Here is a 21,766-nt window from a genome sequence, read left to right on the forward strand (position 1 = left end):
CTTGCTAAATGAGATGGTAGCAGTACTTTTCCTCTCTGAATATACTGGTGAGCTCTTTTTGTGTATATTTAGTTGGCACATTCTTTAACAGTTAAACTACGGGGAGGTTTTTTCCTATCACCAGCTGGTAATCGGTGAAATTTAAAGGAGGTTTTCTACTTAGTTTAATAATTTTCTGCGTCTTTTCTACTGTTCCAGTCCCTGCTGAGCGGGTAGGCTTACTTTATATATTGTAGTTGTTTGAATACAGTTTTAGTTACTGCCAAGTAGAGGAAAACAGCTTTGTTATTAGCGCATATGGAAAAAGACGTCAGTCCTCAGGAGGTTAAAATGTGCCTGTGACTGGCTCGCCCTGGCTGGCTGTGCAGAAGGCCGAAGGCTCAAGAATGCTACTGAAATCCCAGGAAAGGTTCTAACGAGTGCGTCAGAGTGGAGTGGATGATACCATTTTGCTTTCTGTAGTTATGTTCATTGTAGATGTACACACTCAGTTCTCTAGGGAATGAGCTTGAATTGACTCCCTTTTGAATTGACAATGAGGAGGGATTTCAGAGAAGAAAATCTTGGCAGACCGCAGGATGTGCTGGACGTGGAGGGAGAAGTCAGGGTGTTGGCCAAGTTCAGTAGACTTTTGTTCGCTGTCTGTGTGGTAACCGCCCAGTGGACCGGAGTAGCTGTGATTGGGCACGTAGCCGGAATGCACGGCACAGAGCCTGTCTGTGTGGTGGAACCTCAATTTCATTTTCAGAGTAGAAAGCATCAAAAAAGTACCAGGTGATATCACTCAGTGTAACAATGAAAATGTTTTGGTGTGTCTCCATGTTGTGCTGATTAAAGTTAGTTAAGTAAAACCAATTCAGGTGCTGCGTAACATAAGGCAGAATCAAACAGTTTTTGTATAGGTCATCTGTATCTCAGAGACATTCAGATTAATGATGGTTCAGGAATTCTATATAATTATATGAATTTAAAAGTATTCAGATTTATCTGAGTAGAGAAATCTTAATATCGAGGTACTTGTGTGATTTACATTTCACTACTGTGCTTATTCCTGGGTGATGAAGCATTTATATTTCTTAAATGAACAAATGAAATAGTTAAGTATCTTAACAAACTGCTATATATTTAAATACTAATTGCACATGGAAGTATTATCACAGATTGGCTAGAATGATTTTTAACTTCAATATCTTTTATTCCTCATTCCCCTTTTTTACCTTATCAGGAAGGTCATTTGGGATAAGCAACTGACTCTTTATTCAGGCTGCAGTGTTTTGAAGAAGGGTCTAGCAGTCTTGAAAAGGACTCATAATCACACCTTTGAATTCTTTAGATATGTTTGCTGAACTCCTCGGGGAGCCTTTGATATCCTGACACTTCATGTTAGTGCAGCGTGTTTGCCAAAAATACTCTTTGTCAAAGAGATTGCAGAGCTTTTCTCTCTGCCTCCTGAAGCCGCATGGCACGCAGAGGCCTACGGTGAGAAAATGGGATCAAGATATTCTATTGTGTAAATGTGATTACTGTCAACTGTTTGGTGCAACAACTTGAAAAGATTTTCCATCAAACACTGGAGGAGCAGTGGTTCTTTTGGAGTAAAATGGCAAAAATTGGCTCTTGGTTAAAACATCTAGAATCTATGCTATGGAGTTCCTTAAAGAAACTCCCACAAGAGATGCACTTCTGTGAAAACAAAGTTATTTCACATTGGAGTTACTCATTGAGCCCTGGGTGGGGAGGTAATGCTGACATATGTTTAGCAGTATCTGTGGGACTCTTTCAATCACAGTAGTACACTAGTATCTCCAGATAACAGTAGATGTGCAAACAATAATTTAGTGCTGGAAATGCTAATGCGTTCAGGTTGTATTTTCCTTTCTCTGGTACAGACTTCTTACCTGTAACTTCAGAGTTACAGACACAGAACAGCACTAGAATAAATCATAGTGATTTCATTCCGCTCTTAGAAATTGTTGCCTAAATTGACAACAACTCTTCACTATTAGTATTAAGTAAACTAGCTTTTATAAAATATGAGCAACTTGATCATTTATCTTAAGCCTCAATCTGTATTCTTGCTGGTTTTGAAGGTAAGCTACAATATTAAGTAAAAATAGGAATTGCTTCCCTGAGGAAATTTTACTGTGATCAAAGCAACCTGACTGTGCATGAGTGAAAACAATGTCTTGCTTAATGGAATTTAAAAGAAATTAGATAAATAGATGAAATGGAGGATTCCAAACAAATTGTATGATAACTCTGAAGAGTGAACGCAAAATACTGAGCCTTCAGGTTGAATGTGGAGGGCGCAATAGGGCTAGTAAACTAGCTCATGAAATGTATTCTTTAGAGTAAGGGAAAGGTAAGAATGTGGAAGTGGCCTTGGCAGAGGTGGACACTTGATTGTGCTCCATTGCTTTTGGAGTGATACAGGTGAAGGGTGATGAGAGAAGAGACTTAATCAAATGAGAAGCGAGGAACAGAAAATTATGTGGAGCTTCCACAGTAGAAGGCAGGAAGACTGAACTTTTAAATCTAAATTTTTGCAGAAAATATTATTTTAAAAAAATATCTATTTCTTAATAAATGAAAGATTGCTATATGAGCAATGGAGTCTGGTTCAGAAGTAATTCTCCCATCTTCAGGCCTGCAAAAGGAATAAACATGAATTGAGCCAGAACTAAATGTCTGCCAGATCCAAATACAGCTGGAATGCAAGATAATAGTTCATTTCTAATCCTAGTTTAGAAGTCATAGGCCTCAAGGCATTTGCTGTTGATTGACTTAATAGCCTTTATACTTGTCATAATATCTCATTTCGGAGAGACCTGATTTGTATATTCTATCCACAGTCTCAGAATTATATTGTTTGCCAAATTTGGATCTGGGAAATCATTCTTCCCAGATCAGATTCATGCAGCAATGGACCATTTTCAAGAGTCACTTATGTATAATTGCACTGTTTGATTTGTGCAAATTTTTTCAGTACAAGTGTTTCAAAATTTAGGGACAACTTTTCTTTGCTTTTATCAGCCAGTCTGTGGGGACAGGAATCACCGTGTTTATTTAAGAGTGTCTAATGACTTTCTTTGCTCCTTCTCTCTAGGAGGTTGTGCTGGCCATGTGAAGAACCAGAGAAAGGTAAGAAAACCTTTTCTGTTTGCATTTCAGCTTCTGCAGTTGTTTTTATTTTTACAGTAGAAGAAAAAATATCAAGTTTTAGGTTGACTTAAAATTCTCCCGTTTTTTTCCTTTCTGTCTTCAGAGAAAGGTGAGAACAGGCTTTTGGATCCTAACATATTACACTGATACCTATATAGCACGTACTCTTTCGTGTCTGATGTGATTGCCAGCAAAATACTTGTGTTATTGAAAGGATATTTTCATCTCTTAAGCCCAGTTGTTTAACCATGGTGCAGTGATACCAGGACAAACATCGTCTGCTTATTTTTTGTAGATCTCCACCTCTGTCTAGATCCCTCTGTTGTCCTGTTTTCTCCTCAGGCAGACACCCAATCAAGTAGTCAGGGGAGCAAATAGAATAGTTAGGGTCAAATTCCATTTCATGTTACATGCTGTGTTGCAATATTTACCAGTCTTTGCTATCTAGTAGCTGTGCAAGTCTGCATATTCAAATTTTAAAGATGCGGGTGAGAGTAATTCTTAGTAAGAGTTGTGGTTGTGTGTTATGCACAAAAGCCACAGTGCCCCATGTCACCTTTCTGAAAGAATCCAGGCTCCACTGGATTCTTGCAGTGGCTTTTAGATCTGTTTCTCTAAACAGAGAAAAAAAGAAGAGATGGTGCAGGTTTTGTGTCGTTCTGTGGCAGTCCATGGGTAACAGGTCAGACCTTTCTTGACCGATGACTGGAAAGAGTAAGTGGGGTTTGGGGAGGTGGGAGGGAAGAAGACTGGGAATACTGCCATAGTGTGGGGTCTCTGGATAGCAGAGTGTCTGGGGGAGCTCCAAGTCCTCCAGCTTATCTCACCTGCGGGCACTTAAAACATGAGCCTAATGAAAGCACCACAGGAAGTGACAGCAATATGAAAGGTAACTGTAGACTAATATGCAGTGTGAGTTAGGCTTAGTTTGTTTTCATTACAAGCATGTCTTCAACATGGGTGGATTTTCATCCCATCACTATTGAAGTATCTTAAAATCAGATAATTTTCTGTTTTCAAATGTTTAGCTTACAAATATCTACATTCAGGGCCATCATTTGTATACAGTTCATTAGGAAACACTTTAAAGTTGGAGAGGTTCCTAATTTAGATCAAATAAAAGGGAAGTTGTCACTTGCATTTTCAGTGCTCATCTGCACCTTTGAACCATGTGAGAGGAAGGGAATTTGTCTTACTCAATCTAGCCATTCCTCAGACTTAAACTGGTCCTCAAAATTCCAGAAGTAAAGCTGGGAATTAGGAACAGATGATTCTGCAAACCACAGACAGGAAAAGCTGCAGGATGTGGGCTGTCAGCTGAGATCATTACCCAATAAGCTCTTTCGCAGTGTCAAATATACATATATATATACACACATCTAGTAGATGTAAGCAGTTAGATATCCTTCTCTTACCTCGGATACGTTCCCTGCTGCACCCGTGGGTTTTGCCAGTGCAGCGTGGCTGTTTTATGTGTGATAATATTTTGTTTGGATTGAAACAGGTTGGTAAACAAGTGAGCTGTGATAATTACTTCAGTAGGTTTTGTTCAGTTTATTTCCTTCTTGTGCGCCTGTTCTTCAGCCAAATGTTTCAGTATTGGAAACACTGTCATCTAGACAACTTTATATGAAGATATTGTGTATTTTATTCATGTCTATATCTTTTAAATTGCTTCTTCTCTCCACTCCTTGTCTCTTAACAGATATGACTCGTAATTACATTTTGTTATTAGAGAAAGGATATGCCATTAAAATGCAGCATTACAAGAAGTCGATTGCATGTATACGAACTTTAGAACAGACTTCTGTGCTCAGATAAGCCTTAAAATCTCTCTCAACTCCCTTCCCGTCCCAAGTGCGTGCTATACCTTCATTAAGATACAGTGCAGTTCTGTTACCTCAGTCAGGATTGTCCAAGGGGCGAGTCAACTTAATAAAAATAACGTTGTTTCTGCCATTGCCCAGTTCTACTGAATACATGAACATGTTTCCAACATGATGGTGCTGTTTACACAGACAGGGAGGGTTATAAAGTGATACAGGCTAAAACTGAGTTTTATTATCTTTAGTTCTTCAATGAGATTGACTTAGCTGTACAGTAGCAAGTGCAAATGTCAGTGACTGTCTCCCCATTTTATTGTTTACTGAGGGTGCAAATGCAGTATAAGGCTTTTCTGGGCAAATTGTTGCCATTGCCATTTGTTTGTCCATGTCCAGTTTGGAATGTAGTTTAGAGAAAACCAGGTTGTATTCTGTGCTGGCTTGTTCTACTTTTAATAACTGTTACTCTTCCAAATTTTAACACATTCCTTTGTCGTCCCACGTATGTGTGGTAGTGATTAGATGCACTCCCTGCAATGCTGGTCTGTTCTTTTAACAATCCATATGAGTGACACAGATTAATAAAATGTGGCATTTTTGGAGCCAGAGTAAAATGTGAAATAAAAAAATGACTGTTTGAGGAAAAATTAGTCATATGCAGAGGGACCTATTAAAGTTGCCTCACATATCAAGCCTTTGTTCTGAGCATGTGTGACTGGAAGTGCAAAGCTAGGCTGTCAGAATTTGTTTAGCTAATGATTCTAACTTGTTAAAATTTTAACCATGGCTCCTTTTGTTGTGCTTCAAAGGATTCATAATGCTCTTTATATGAATTTGTCTTATACTATTGAAAATATAATTTTTGTAGTTATTATTTAGATATTGATTTGACTGCTTGGCGAATACTGTTTATATGTAATTTTGATTTTGACTTTGGGGTTCAGTGTAAAAAGAATCTGCATAAATTCATAGCTCGCATAGAAGCGCTTTTTTGTGATCCAGTAAGACATGAGATACAAATGAAGTGTGAGAAAAGCTTGAAGCTAGAATATAAGATGTGAATGCTAAAATCTATCACAATTCATACCGTCAGAGAAATACACATTCAAAAATCCTTGGTCATGTATAATAATGGACTGAAACAGAAATAGCATGCTCAAACATAAAACTTTAAGAACACTTTTGTCTGAGGAGAACTTGTAAACAGGTCTAAAAGCACAACATGTGAAGGAACCCCTACTGATGGGTTCAGTGTGGCACTACTAGGTCATTTATCCTTATTCTGTATCCACATGGCAAACAATCATAGAACAGGATTTTTGCTTTCTCTGATAGCTTCTGGAAAACCAAAACTGTAGATGTGGCCCCTTGCCATGCGCTAAAGGTGAGGTATGATAGTTTTGGTTTGTGATTATGTTCGTCACTGTTCTGTCCTCCTGTCAGTCCCTGCCCACATTGCAAACATTTTGCTCCCTGAGCTGGTTCCAGAGCCCAGCAGAGGGGATGGAGACAGCCCTGTGGTTTTCAACAGGCTTTGCAGTAAGTTCCGTTTCATAACCTGTTCCTCACACAAACATTCCAAGCACAGAGCCTACTTGTCCCAGTATGCAGGGGGGTGTGCTGGCCAATGCCACGGTAAAGAGAGAGCTTTTCAAACAGATCAGATGCAGTTGCTTGTGAACGCACACCCTCTTGGTTGTCAGAAAAAGGGCCTCCTGGAACATCCCTGGGAGAAGACAGACAGCAGTGGGGACGGTGTGACAAGATGGGTTCAAACCAAAAGCGGACATAGGGAACAGTTGTAGATGGGTCTCATTAAAGCAAAGAACTGAAGTTTTTGCTTCTCACCTACAAAAATCTGGCTGATCAGAAGCACCTGCTTTCACAGGGAATAAGATTTCTTTTTCATCTGTTTCCGATGCGGTTGAGCTGTGGAAGATACTGCACAAGGAAAGGAGCGGGCTTATCCTCCCATGTCTCTTGATTCTGCTGGTTTCTGTGAGGACAGTTTCATACCCACCTGTCAATTACTTCCTTTTTAGTAAAATGTTCCTGTTCAAAATACAGTTTGTTTGAATTTCTCATGTCAAAAACATCACAGGGATAATAATTAAATTATTTACCTGGTCTCTGAGATGAAAACCACACACAATACAAATCCTCTTCATACTAGCAACCAGGGAGGCATCGCTTGGATCTGCTGTCAAACTAAGGAGCACCAAAAGGAAGGTGTCGTCAGGCATGAGGCAGGTCATAGAGCCATACAAGAGACATTTAAAATGCATTGTGCTTACAATTAGGCTGTGTTAATGATTCTATTTATATACTATATTGATTGGCTCAGGTATATTGCATTGGAATTAACTGTAAGAATAGAAAAATGTGTGTATATATAAATATGTGCAGTGGAATTATCACAAAAGATGTGTGAATCCTAAAGCACACACATACGTATTCAGTATCTGTATTCCTTATACAATGAAGAAAGAAAGTACAAGGAGAATTAGACTCTAAGCAATGCAAAGGACTTCCTAATATTTTTGGAAAATGTTATCTATAGGATAGAATGGGTCGAAATTTATGTATTATTTGCGTTTTTAAAATTCCCATTGTATTTGCCGGAGCCAAAGTTTGGTTGCCAGTGTCCAGTAGTGACCTTCTGAACCAATATTTCCATCTTTACACAGTAGCAGCTTTGTTCCTCTTCATGTGTGAGGCTTGGGATTGTGTTCCCTTTCTGTCTCTTCACAGCAGAGATTTTGTCATGGCAGTTACAAGTGAGCATATGGAGGCAACAGCCTTTTGGGCTTCAGAAACTGCAGCATCAGAACAAGCCACATTAGTAGACTAGATGAAGGATGCTTCCTTGTTGATAAATACCATGTAAAGTGTTCTATCTGCATGAAAATGTGTGTAGTTCTCTATGCAAAACCACGGGGATTCCTAAATCTCTGCCCAGATTGGAAAGGTACACTCAGGTATGTGGATGGCCTAAGATGCCCGTATGCTACAGCATATTTTTGAATTTCTTTATCATTAATATCATGCTTCACTGCATCCATCTGTCTGTGTACTAAGTTCAAGTTTCAGAGGAAGATAAGTAATACACAACAATTAAAAATGCAGGCAAAGTTTAGGACTTCTGCATATTTCAATAACTTTTCAATAGGAAGGCGTTGACAGATTGAAATGATAAATTTATAGTTTTCCAAATAAATTAAGTCCATTTCATAAATGTAATTAATAAAATCCTGTGAGGCTGAATAACACTTCCAGCCCTTATTGCTTCAAAAGATCAAGAAATCACAAGAGACAGGCAAAAGGTATTTTGTTGTTCTAATAGTCTAGGATGGACTTGGTTAGATAACTGCAGTCATTTCCCAGAGAGCAGGCAGATAATTTCAGCGGCGTTTGGCAGGTCTGCAGTGCACGAAGCAAGAGCTCTGTCTGTGTTTTACCATAGACACATTTTAACCTCCACTCCAAACTCTCCTTCACAAGTCAAGCTTCCAGCTTTCCTAAAGCTGCGCCTTCAAATCCATTTTGAGCAGTGGGTGCGTTGGCTGTGTCAGGCTTGGAAACCCAACCTATCAGCCTAGAAGTTCCTGAGTGAAATAAAGCAAGCAAAAAGCCTACAAGAAACTTAACCCATACAGTTTAACAATCACTAAAGCAGGTCACAAATAGAGGCGATTTATATTGCTTCACGATGGCAGTTGCTTGCAGAATACCTGCCATCCTCTTGATAGGTTAAAAAATAATCTATTTGCAGCTCTAAGGTTGAAGAATGCAATGAATTTAGCAAGCTCAAGCCTCACCGCGCTTGTCTTTCATGCTACCAAATGTGTCCTTTTAAGATATTATACTGTTTCACACCTGATTGAATAAAGAATTTAAGAAGGTATCTTCTCAGAGTATATCTGTTCTTAAGTCTCTTATCATTTCTTAATGTTGCAACACATACGTGCCAATATTCATGGGGCAGTTGGAAAATATTTATAAAACATGTCATGGCAGATGCATTTAAAGTTTTATTTGAATATCTGAGGAAGACTTAGATTTCACGCTTTACAGAAAAAATGAGACTGCTTGTCTGCAGACAAATACTCTATACTGTAGTATAATCCTTCAAAAATAGTGGTTAATGATATAAAAAGGCTCAGTAAATTGCAACCTTAGGGCAATAGACTAACAGTGACCAAATTTGTCACTAGTGTAACTCCATTACAGTTAATCAAATTACAGTTGAAATGATTTTGCCTAATGAATCTGCACGTCATGTCTTCTGAGAGACTGAAGGACATACGGTTACTGGGTATGTTAACAGGGATGTTCTGTGACAAGTTTTTGAGTTCTGATCTATATTGCATGAAATCAAATGGACCTTCCAAGGCAGAAATTCATGGTGTGCTTACATATCTGTATCTTCCTTAAAGATTGCACATTACTAAATACCTAAATTAGTGCAGTGGTGGTGGTGCATTCAGCCAGATTTCAGTGCATCCATATGTTTACAAAGGTGTTGACAGATATTTATACCTATATACGTAGGTATAGATATTGTAGATATACTAAGCATTTGTAACGTTTTTGTGCTCTAAATAATTCAGTGTGTTTGGAGGTATTTGAAACAAAAACTGCCTTGGGATATCAGTAGGTCATGCATTCAGTGAGAATCGGCTTCTCCAGTAACTAGCACTGGCATTGAATCGATGGAGTGAGAGTTTTGCTGGCAGCATGTTCGTTTCAGCTTCATAAACATGTGAAATAAATATCCAGATTTCACAATGCTTTATCTGAAGCAGAAAGAATCTCAGCGACTGATTTTTGCATACAAAGTTAATGAGAGAACGGCAGAGCTTAGGACCCTGGATGATTCTTCAGGGATAGGGTTTTGTGTAGAGCAGTTGATAAGCGTTATAGTTTTCCTTGTTTCTTATCACAGTTCTTTTCTGTTGGAGTGTTGTGGGGTTTTTTAGAATCAAGGTCTATACATTAAGAGCCCACTTACATGCTTGCAAAACTCTCTGGAACTCTGTAAACCGCTAAGTATGTCAGAGCATACACGTTAGGGGGTGGTAATTTCTGCTTTAAAAGACTACTGAAGTTTTTGCTCAAGTGTCACAATGAGGAGGCTGAATTGAATTATTTTAATGATACGTGTCTGAGGCTCCGAAATCTCACATAACACAAGACCAGCATTCATGTGCTTCAAGATACCTGTGTTTCTGTTAGTTCACCTGTGTGCAAAATGTTCCATACGCTGGTCAGATCAAAAACGTTTAGCGTCAGTGTATGTTAGGTTCTTTTCCGCTTACAAACTGTCTTTTACAGCAAACTGACCTTTCTCTGAATAGGTCAACATTTTACAGAGCCCAGGGACCACCGTCTGACCTATGTTCCAGTGATGAATTTCTAGAGCATCTTCACTGATGTCAGTACAGCTACTCCATTATATACTGGTGTGAGAGCAGAAATTTCACTGGGAACTGCCTTCAGATATCTACATAAACAGTTTAAAAACTTGAAAGCCGTTTATTTGCAATGGTAATTAATTAAACAAAGGCTTTAAGTGCGGCACTTGCACTCTGCTGGAAAAAGCGGAGGACCAGGTCAGAGGAGATGGACTTGGAGGTGAAGAAATCGTCTGACCTTTAACCTTAGAGATTGTAATTTGTGTTCGTACTGGAGGCAGCTGCCTACAGAGACGCTCACCAGCAGGATTTTCCAAGGCTGTGCGACTGCCTGTGGATAAACGGAGTCTACCTGTTTGCTTTGCTAGTTATTTTATAAGCTCTGCAAGCAGTAAAATTGAGATATATATTCTGGTTTAGAAAAAGAAGAAGAAAATTAGGTGTCTTTGAATTAAGAATGGATATTACTGACAGACTCCAGCAAGACGATCAGTGCAAAATTGATGTTACGAATTACTTGACAATTTTTTTCTCATTGAAATTAAATAAATTTAGGATGCTTTCAAACAAAGCTGTGTCTGATTCTCTAGAAGTGCACTTTTCTGCCTTGAGGGACCTTCAGAAATGTCTATTTATGATAAACCACTTCAAGCATAAAGCTTTCAGACATGTGGAATGTTAGCAACTATAAAGAAAAACCATGTCTGTTTAATTCAGATCATCTTCCACTTTATGTAAATGAAATTCTTGCAACTTTTATGCCCAAGATTCCAATTTTCAGTGCTTTATTGCATCAAAACAGGCAAAGACAAATGGATGCTTTTACTAAGATGTGAGTTTTACACCAAACTCAGGGCAGCAGGTACGATCTTGCAAAATGTCATTGGGCTTGGCTTTGCATGACACTGCTGTCACTAAGTCCTCCCAAGTGGTTCAATTCAGTCAGATTCAGTGTTGGATCTTAGGTTTTATATATTATTTCACATCCGTTTAGGGCAGTTTTATTGTGTTGATTTAGACCTTGTGCCAGGCTGATTTCTGATTTGCGAACGTTGAGTAGTAGTGGCCAAGCGGGAGCTCCGGCATCCCGCAGAGTGATGGTGCCGCTGTGTTCCGCAAGCCACGTAGTGCCACTGCCTGTCCCATTCTCTGTGTACGTTATACCCCTCTCTGCTGAGTGAAACATCTTGGTACCTCTAAAGCTTCTCCTTCGTTTTGCTGATGGCTATCACACTTTCAGTTGGTACAAGAGAAATAAGCGATCTCAAAGAAAGAGGAAAGGTATCTAGTCTTGTACACAGTACTGTCACTGTGCAAATATTTTGCCTTCCAAAACTGTATTTTTTTTTAATTCCCTACCTGTTGTCCTTAATTGTTTCATAAATGAGGAACATAAAACTTGTGGCATACCACTGAACTTTCTCCCATATTCTCTGTATGTATGTATATACACAAGTACATGTAAAATTATATCTAATGAGAAGGACTTACTCCTCAGGCTGTGTAACTGTCCTGTGCATGGGTGGGAGTGGTCAGGTTAAAAGACTGAGGGATGATCAGAAGCTTGAACCAGATTATGTAAGTAATATTATGGGGTTTTTTGGTGAGGAAAATGTAAAAGATGATTATTGGATAATACTGCAGACAATGGACTAATGAGGTTCCTTCATGTACTCAGGAGATTGATTTGCTTTTAAGGTGAGGGTCAGTCTGTGAATGAAGACATCTGAAGCAATGGTCATGATGGTAATGAACCAGCAGCAGTGTCATCCTTCCACTGCCTGGGGTGTTTGCTTGCATCGAGTACTGCGCGATGGATTTTTCTCAGAGATCCAATACTGTCTATGACAAAGCAGGTGGTTTGGTGTATGTTTTGGTTCTCGATCTGTAATCCCAGAGTCCCTGAGAAACTAATTTAATATCAGACAGCTCAGATTTCACCAGGGCTCTGTGTTTAGTAGACTTTATGTAAAAAGAATAACTATATTGGGATGGTATTCTGCTATGTTGTGTGCTTAATTGATCACTTTCATGAGCTGAAGTACGAAGGCAAGAAAGTACGAAGCTGGAATGCTTGTACGAGTAAGGATCACCTTCCTTTCAATAAAAAATCTCTGCTGGATATTTTTAGATAGAATATTCTTTGTGATTACCGCATAGGAGGCACAGATATGAAACTACACCCTATAGTGTTTTGATCATTTAAATTCTGAATTCGGCATTGGATCCAGCATGGGTACAATTCATTGCCTAAGGTTTCCTGGCTACACAACATGCACTAATAATATGCACTAAAATAGCACACTCCCTGACCTTGTGCAACACTGGGCTTAGCTGTGCAGTTTACAAGTGAGCACAGAGAATATATGTGACTAAATGTCCTTGCAGGAAAATACTGAGTAAATACTGAAATAAAGAGTATCAGTGAGGCTGTATGCTACACACTGATGGTTTTTGTTTTGCACTGTGCTCGGATATTGTTGAACCAGCTTGAAAGCTCAGGCAAAGATGTGGCTTCCCTAAGGCAGAGACAAAAGACAGGATGAAGAGTTAGTTATTGTTCTGCGGATGAAAACTGGTTTACACGGTGCAGTGACGGATAAATACTGAAGAAATGTGTTCTGTGTATTAAACATAGATTTAACACGTAGTATGTTCTAAATTAGGCAAAAAGGAAGTCCAAACGGTGTGGTGTTTCTTAATGTTTGTGAATGACGTCCCTTTCTTGGCAACACATATCTATTAAACTCAGTGCCTTAGTAGAAACGTTATACAAGTGTCATCTAATAAGGCAAAATGGTAAAACAAAGAGCCACTAAACTTGAGATCTAGACAGTGATGCTTCTGTGTATTTCTTCTTGTTTTAGCCAATATGTAGATATTTGTCCTTAAACAGAAATATTTTCTACTCTCTGCAGTGCTACAAGAGTAATTCCTTAACTTTAGAGAACAACCAATCAGGGAAATGTATTGTTATCAGTTTTTTGATACTGGCAATGTGGAAGGGTCGATATTGTGGTCTGTTACTGCACCTTGTCAGCACAAATATGCTATAGGCTTTATTAAATGTTTGCATAGAAGCTCTGATTTACTTATATGCAATTACTGTAGCAGTTTCTGAAGGCAGCCACCTGAAACACCGGTTCTGCATTGTTGCTTCAGATATGACTAATTTGTCATTGAAAACCAGAAAAGGATGACTTGTAAGCCTCTTTGTCAGTATTTTAGTTGTACATTATCAAACATGCACCGGTCAGTCTAGTTTTGAACTGTTCACTGGATTGAAGGCACATTTGAGAAATGATGTTTGTGAAAGAGAAAATAAATTGGTACAATGCCGTATTTAAAAATACGTATTATTGATGAAGGCTGTCCCATGGCAATGACAAGGGAGTAGTGAGAATATATGTTTTTATATAAGTATTCCTAACAAATACATTTGCTACTGATAAACATAACGCCTTACAAAGTAACTTTGAGCTAAAGGCAAAGTTTCCTCACTAGTGTGGGTCAAAAACCAAGGCCATGGTTACAGGGGACACTTTGACTTTAGGGACCGAACTTGAACCACAATCTGAACTTTTAACCCGTACTGTTTCTTACTGTCAGAGACAACTATGAGCTTGTTTCTATTTGTTTTCCTCTGATAAGAGGCCCGTGCATCTCAGCGTCTCTAGGAGGACATACATCAGAGGATAACTAAGCCGTGGAATCCAGGTTTTACTCTCTACATTAAAATGACCTTTTTAAAAGTGCGTCATTTGGTGCTGTAGTATCCATTGATTTTTACTAATGCTTTTTTATCCTTTAGAGCACTGTGAAAACATTGTTGACTTTAATCTTGTAATTCACATAGGTGTGCTAATAATTCCTGCTTAATAAGGGCAAACCGATAGTCATTCCTTACTTAGAAACTATGCTGGTTATTGTGGAACCAATGAAAATGCAGAGGGGGAGTAGATATTATTGTGTTGACTCTTTGATTAAAATGTGATACATCTTAGAAGATTCTGTTTCATAATTAATTAGTTTCCTACAGATAAGCTACAGCTACTGGCTGAAATTAGTGTTGCAGGTTAAAAAAAAAATGCAAAAAAATAAAGTTCAAGGAAAAGCAAAAAAGAACTGAAGGCTGAGCATTGGAAAGATGAAACTGGCAAGCAAATGTGTTCACATGTGCCTCTGTTACAATGGTGGTTTATCACTTAGCTTATGAAAGGCAACTTCTTCTCTAAGGCTACTTCCCTGCAATGAAAGAATTGGTGCAGTCTGCAGTCTGTAGCCTCCAGGCTGATAAATTCAGCAGCTCAATGAGTGGGTGACAGAAGGGTCATCTCACTGACAAACTATCCGACATATCTTTACAGATATGTAACACGTTGATTGACTGCTAGAATACATATTAGTTGTGATAGAAACCTTATGTCTTCTTACTTCGGGCTATGGATTTGTCAGGTACAGGTGACACATATAGTTATCTGTAGTGTCGCAAGCCTGGAGATGAAATGACTGAAGGAAGTAAGACTTTGTTTGAAATGTTGGGAACATACCAAAAGGTTCAGCGATTCCTTCAGTTAAGCATAGAAAATTGTATAGCCTACTTCAAACTCACACAAATAGGATAAACCTCCTGGCTTGAAACCTGGGCTCAAAAAACAAGGGTGTATTAATCTTGAAAAATGTCCTCCTGTGGTATTTCTTGTTTGCTAAGTAAGCCAGTTATAATAGGAAGATTTCCTTAAAGAAAAGTTCTTCATTGTTTTCAATGTTCGTACCAGCATCGCAAAGAAAAGTATATTGAGACTGCCTGTCCCAGTGAGACGTGAGGAAAATGAAGTGGGTGGTAGAACTTGGCCCTTCCATCTCATCACTTTCCGTGAAATTCCGGGCAAGTATCTCAACTCAGTAGCTGGGGCTGTGGAAGATTTCTTGCAAGTTTGTTTTTTTTTATTATGAAAAGTCATAATAAGTCTCACCAGGTTTCTTGATAAACTTGCCAATGGTTAAGAATCTTGTTGTCAAGAAAAAGTAAAAAATTAATGTGTTTCTCATCTGTAATGACTGATTTTACTGAAGCTGTCACTCTGTGGAACTACTTCTACTCCTCATGCATTCTGGCTTAGATGCTTGTTGTGCCTGAGCTGCTTGAAATGCAGAAATGCGTTACATTTGGGGTTCCAACTGCTATATGCAAAGAGTTTCTATCATTTCACCGTGGTGTCACTTCAGTACAGTGCTATAGCATACACTTGTGCTGTCTTTCCCTTCCCTCTCTACAGTGCTATAGCATACACTTGTGCTGTCTTTCCCTTCCCTCTCTACAGTGCTATAGCATACACTTGTGCTGTCTTTCCCTTCCCTCTCTACAGTGCTATAGCATACACTTGTGCTGTCTTGCCCCTCTCTCTCTGCATACAGCTGGTTGTTTAAAAGGAACTGAGATCTGGGACACTGAAAATCTGGCATGTGCCTTTTATTTTAAATAAACATGAATGATATTAAGTATGGTCTTTCAAGCCACTCATCATTATTGGTGTCATTTGGGGCTGGACTGCTCCTCTCTTTGTTTTAAGTGCATTTCCTTCTTGTGGAAAATGCCAGAGTGACAGGCTTGAAAACTGAAATCCCTCTGTTTATCTTCAGCCTGCGATAGAATAGTCAATGACAGCACAAGCATCCTCTGCCTCATCAATATGCCTGAAGTGTGAGCGAAGGTAGTTCAGTCTCCATGGCCATTAAATGCTGTTGATTCCATCAATAAGGATGCCAGTTACTGAACGGTGTCGTAGTGACTTTGTGATCCGAATGACTGCTCGAAAGACACTAGATTGAGACACCAAATTCTCCTCACATACCTCGGTGCATACACAATGGTAATGGTTTTCATTCACGGTGAATCTGGGATGGATTCAAAAGGTATCTCAGATTTAAAGCTTTCTAAAATTCAATAAACATTCTCCTGAGCCACACAGTTGCTTCACTTACTTGAGAAATTCGTTCATGTTTTTTAACAGGTTCCTTTTCATGTATGAGGTCTTTATTGTTTTCAGCGGCTTTCTATCAGTAGGAAGTAGTTTCTTGGATCTGTGGGGCATGTGAATAAGAGTACTTAAAGATTCACTTGAGTGTAAAAAAAACCTGCACACCATCTGGTATTGCTGCATGTATTTGTGTTATGCTGGTAAAGGAGCCGCAGGTACCTGTCTTTAATCCGAGTTGTGACCCTGTTCACGTCACCAACAGGGGTTGCAAAAGCATAAAGAGCTGTAAGGAGAGCAAAGTGTAGCTGGGTCACCCTCAGCCTCAGTTGCCCTAACTAGAAACTGGGGATAGAAATGTTAGCGAGGTATGATTCTGCAAACTGATTAGTTTATATTTGAGTGTTTTATCCAGCATGTAAAATCCTAGGTATCGTTGCCACCTAATTAAGCTATCCATTACTAGATTAAAAATAACCAGGATATCTTGGATTTTTCATTGTAAAAATACTTTCAGACCACTGAAATGTGGTGTAGATAACTTGTTGTAGTCTTTTTTTTTTTGTTTGAGAATACTTCCCTGAAAGAGAAGTACTATTAAAAAATTCTAATACAAGTAACAGCAAAGTTTGCTTCAAGAAAAACCTGTAGAAATACATGTGCTTCATTAGTTATCAGGCAATATTTAACGGAACTATTATGCTGAACAGATGCTGCTCACCAAAGGGTGCTTTTGTCTAAAAAATCATTTTGAGGATAAAAAAAAATGAAGAAAAAATGGTAGAAAACTTGCCTGTTAAAAAGAAACCTTTATATAGAAAAACAGACAAACAAACAACCCCCACAACTTCTTTCCTAGCATGCCAAGAGTTCCATGTCTACAGTGAGCGTTAGTGGTTTGCACAGTCTGGTCACTGGAAAGCTTGTTTCAGTAGAATGACAAAACTCTCAACCGGCACCCTAAACTCACATGGCTAAATGGCTGTAGAGGAAATACTTCAGAGATTCATTTACTTCAGAAGGTGCCGCAGGCATGTCAGCCAGGCTGTCCATAATATCAAGTGGTGTGCGTGGGGAGGGCGCAATATCTGGTTCTGCAGTTGATAAAAACAGTGCTGATGGTATTTTGGTGCTGGTTGTGTCGTATTCCTCCATCTAGTAAAATTACAAGTCTATAGAACTCAAACTTATTTTCTGTCACTGTCCTGTTACACATAGGCCATCTTTCATAGATAGAAGGCAAGATTTTGGTGTCCTGTGTGCCGACGGTTGGAATTGGCGGGGTGGAGGCAGAGCTGGGTAGCCAGGCTGGCGCTGAGACTGCCACACAGTGCCCAGCGCTGCAGCAGGGTTGGCGAGGAATGTTAGAATTGGTGGAGTGCCCCAAGAAATGATTTCTTCCATAGCAGGAGTACAGGGAGACTATAGGGCAACTCTTAGCCAGGTTTCTGATTTGATTCTGCAGCAGCAGAAATACAACTTTCATCTTATAGCATGCAGGTAAATCACAGGTGAGCCAGTGTCCCTGTCATTCCTCAGATAAGCTCTGCATTTTACCTGTCATTAAAGATGGTCCAAAACCATTTTGGATATCTTGAAAATTGCAGCATATATAATCTGTCTCTAAATCCTATTGACATTCCTGACATTTATAATACTAACATATTTTATTCGTGCGTATATCTGCAGCAAGAAGGGAGATTTCTGTACTGCACATAGTTTCGGGTGTATCAAATGGCCAGATCAGCTGTGGCTCAAGTAATTGGAAACTTTTTTCCCATTGACTTTAATGGGATCTGTAGTTTGGAGATGAGTAAACTATGGGAGGAAAAGAAAACTTGGCCTCTAGAATGGCATACTGCAGTATGTTGTAAAGTTCTCTTTAAGGCAGTAACACTTCATTAGTATATATAATTTTCGCTCTTACAAGGTTCTCCCACACTCTTAACATTAAACTGGATATAAATTTTGTTGAACATATAAATATATAGAATTTACATTACGGTCATCGTGTCTGTGCCTTCAGGAACACGTCTTTATTATAAAAATAACACTTTTAATTTATGGCCACTTATAAATAATATATTAGTAATCAGTAAATGATTAATACATATTTCCCCCCTTAGTTATTCAGGGTACTGTTGAGTAGGACAGTAAGAACTAATGCACATTATATTGTATAAGTGCTACGAAATAATGGATAGCATCTTTTAGTAAAGTATTTTAATATTATTTATACATGTCTCTCTCATATGTTACACAGTGGAGCTACTCTCAGTAATTTAACTTAAGAAAGCAATGCCTAGACATGTTATCCATTTGTCCAAAATTGTCATCTTAGTTTATGGTGATACTAGTATTTCATATTTACCATCTTAAAACATTAATGCTGTTTACTGAGTGTCTGTCTGGACCCGTGTAGTAAAGAGAGAGACTTAAACTCTCAGCGGCTCTGACCTAACCCCGCGGTGCTGGCGGCGGGGGGGCCTCCCGCACCCACGCGGGCTCCCGCACCCACGCGGGCTCCTGCAGGTGGGAAGGATGCTCGGGGGCTGTTTGCGCTGCTGGACGTTGGCCTGGGGAGAAAGGGAAAGGTGTAGCGTAAGTAATCCAACAGGGGCTCCAATACCCAGCTTAACTTTTAGCACTTCACAGTGAACACAACTGAAGAGATAACTCTGTTTCATGAACCTGATTGCCATGCTTCTTTCCGTTTTGTCACAAAATGCGTGGCTCTAAATGCATTAAAAGAGGCAAAAACTCAGGGTTTGTAATAGTTTGTACCAAATTATTTAAGTTATGCCCTCATAGTAAAGAATAATTTTGGTTTTGTTCAGTATCAAAATGACACAGAAGAATTTGGCTTCCTTTTTCAAATGAATGTTAAAAAGTTACTGGTAGAGTATTCACATTGATTATTCATTAGTATCAATGTGGCAAGTTCCTAGTAAGGAAATAGAAATAATTTTAATGAAAATGCAGCAACAGAAAAATACACAACCAGAACTGAACAATTGATATTTTAATGGCTGGCTTTTCTCATGAAAGTTAATGGGCACTTTTAAACTGTCTTCACGTGGAATATGGTCAGTACAATAAGTGCTTTTTACTGATGTACTCAGTACAATTGCAAATCACTTCAGTAGCACCATGATGGATATTGAGTAGTATTCTAGGCTTGTGGTACTGGATTCAGTGATGGTGCATAATGATGCTTCTCTGTGTTCATTTCAGATCTGGGCTGTAGTTTGTAACATAAAGATACACTTTAAAATGCTTTCCATATATGTCTCCAAATGATGCAATCCTAAAATGGTGCTTTTAAATTAAGTGTGAGTGACAAGGTGGCACATTGGGACTTGGGAGTTTGCACTTAGAAAGGTTTCGGTGCTGTGCCACACAGTTCGGTGTTATTAGCTTGACTAAGGACTAACAAACCTATGTGACATTTTGAGTGGAAATGATTTGAATTCATAGAGCTGGGAGCTGCAGAGAGAAGTCGTGTTTGTCTGTACCTCTCCATGCAGACGCACCCTAGATTTTCAGCTTAGATCTTAGGAAAGAAAGAAAGGAAGGATCCCAGTATTCATGGGTTGCTAGGAAATACTTTGTTGTGCTCAGTTTAATTTCCCATGGATAGGTGTCCACCAGTGCCAGAACTCTCACGTCTTACACCTAAACTGACAGAGCAGTAAAATGAAGAAAATAAGATGCATATCCTTATTTTTTGGCATATGTAACTGTCATATATGAAGAGATCTATATCACTGCCATGTGTATATCTCCTATCTTGTCTGGCATTGCAGACTATGTAAACAAACAAAAACACTATCCTGAAATTTAGAATCGTGGTTGCCATAATGTTTTCAGAAGAGATCGTTCTTCTCTGTTAAAGACAAAAACACGGGCGTATCTTTCCATTAATTCTCATTACGGTTCTGATTAATGCATGTGCTAACAACATAGGTTAAAATGCTGGTTTGCAGTTCTCTGTTGTTGAGGTTTGCGTCAGTGCAAGGAGATGGTTTGAGTTTTCCTGGTGTACTTTAGAGAAGAAGAATGCAGGCCTTGAGATTCGGTGGTCAGGTTTTCTCCTATCACAGCTTCCAAGTTTTGCATGCTCGGATTTATTATAATCTGGCTTCTACCATCTCTGTTTCACTGAAGTGACTGTAATTTATACAGACCTGTTTATTGTATGCTAGAGTTGTTGGTTTGGGGTTTTTTCTGCCACATTTTCTCGAGTTTTGTAATAAATATGAAGTTTCATCTCTCTGTTCCTTTTTGCTGTATTTTAAATTTTTGAAAGTGAAGTATTTTCCCAGGATGGCAGTAGGATTCCTCCTCCAGCTCTGAGAAAACAGTAGACACAAAAAATCACAGCACTAAAATAGGAAATGGTGTGTCTTTTTTCAGTAAATGTGTGTAGCTGAGTCAACTGAAGAGTGAATATGATCAGAAATCTGCATTCTTGTGAGGCTTATCTACTCTATGAAGTTTGGACATCTGAGATTTGCAAGGCATTAAAAGATTTTAAGATTAGAAGGCTTAAAGAAAGCAAATGGCTTCATCCTATTTAATTTAATGAAATTTATTTAGTATGAAAAAGGGAGAAAGCTAACTGTCTCCAGCATAAAAGCTCTTTAAATACATTAGTTCCTGAGAGGCCTGCAATCTGAACATTGCCACTGTGCTTTTTAGATGAATTAGGCATTGTCTTCCTTCATTCCTTATAAATTGTGAGGCAGAATAGCTTCGCAGAATAGCTTCTGAAGTTCTTTTATTACAGGAGGATGATCAGGCATCCAGTCTTGTATTGCAAGTACATTACTATGTAATGGTGGCAGTGTAATTCAAAACTATTTTTCACTCATGTTTTCTGTTAAGGACCCAGACTGTCCTCAAGATCTACTTAAAAAGTTAACAGTACTAACACCTGCTTCATTTCCCACGCATTATGGAAAGCATTACACAATCTTGGACTGTCAGAATATGCAGAATTAGGAGAGGGGGTATACTCAGCAGTATACAAGTCAACAGCTGGCTGTTGACTTGCATCTTTAGGTAGCACCCCAGGGAAAGTCCTTCCCTGGTGAACTGTGTAGCTCAGCAAGAAGGGGGGACACAGCACAGAACTCCAGGCTTCTGTTCTGTAGTTTTTGTTTCCTGATCTGCTTGAGATGAGTTTCCCACTGTTGTTCACAATGCAATGTGCAGTGCACAGTGCATGACTCTGTGCTCTAGCTTTTTCGTACCGGTTCTTATTCAAGATGACTATATGACTGCATACATCCTCATTTTTAGAAATGTTTTCTCATGCCTATTCCTAGATTCCCAAAAGTTACTAAGTTTGAAAGAATGTCTGTAGTCTTCAACTCCTAATGCCAGT

At 38.9% G+C, this 21,766-nt stretch overlaps 1 long non-coding RNA gene across 3 annotated transcripts in view; it reads left to right on the top strand.

Moving 5' to 3' along the window:
• The window catches only part of LOC110362295 (uncharacterized), a 263,471-nt gene that overhangs the window by 157,328 nt on the left and 84,377 nt on the right, over window positions 1-21,766 (top strand). For all 3 annotated transcript variants that reach the window (XR_010465985.1, XR_010465987.1, XR_010465986.1), the window contains one exon: window positions 3,107-3,141. This is a non-coding gene — a long non-coding RNA (uncharacterized LOC110362295). The remainder of the gene's footprint in view (window positions 1-3,106; window positions 3,142-21,766) is intronic.

Source organism: Columba livia, chromosome 13 (assembly GCF_036013475.1).
Source record: "Columba livia isolate bColLiv1 breed racing homer chromosome 13, bColLiv1.pat.W.v2, whole genome shotgun sequence".
NCBI lineage: Eukaryota > Metazoa > Chordata > Aves > Columbiformes > Columbidae > Columba > Columba livia.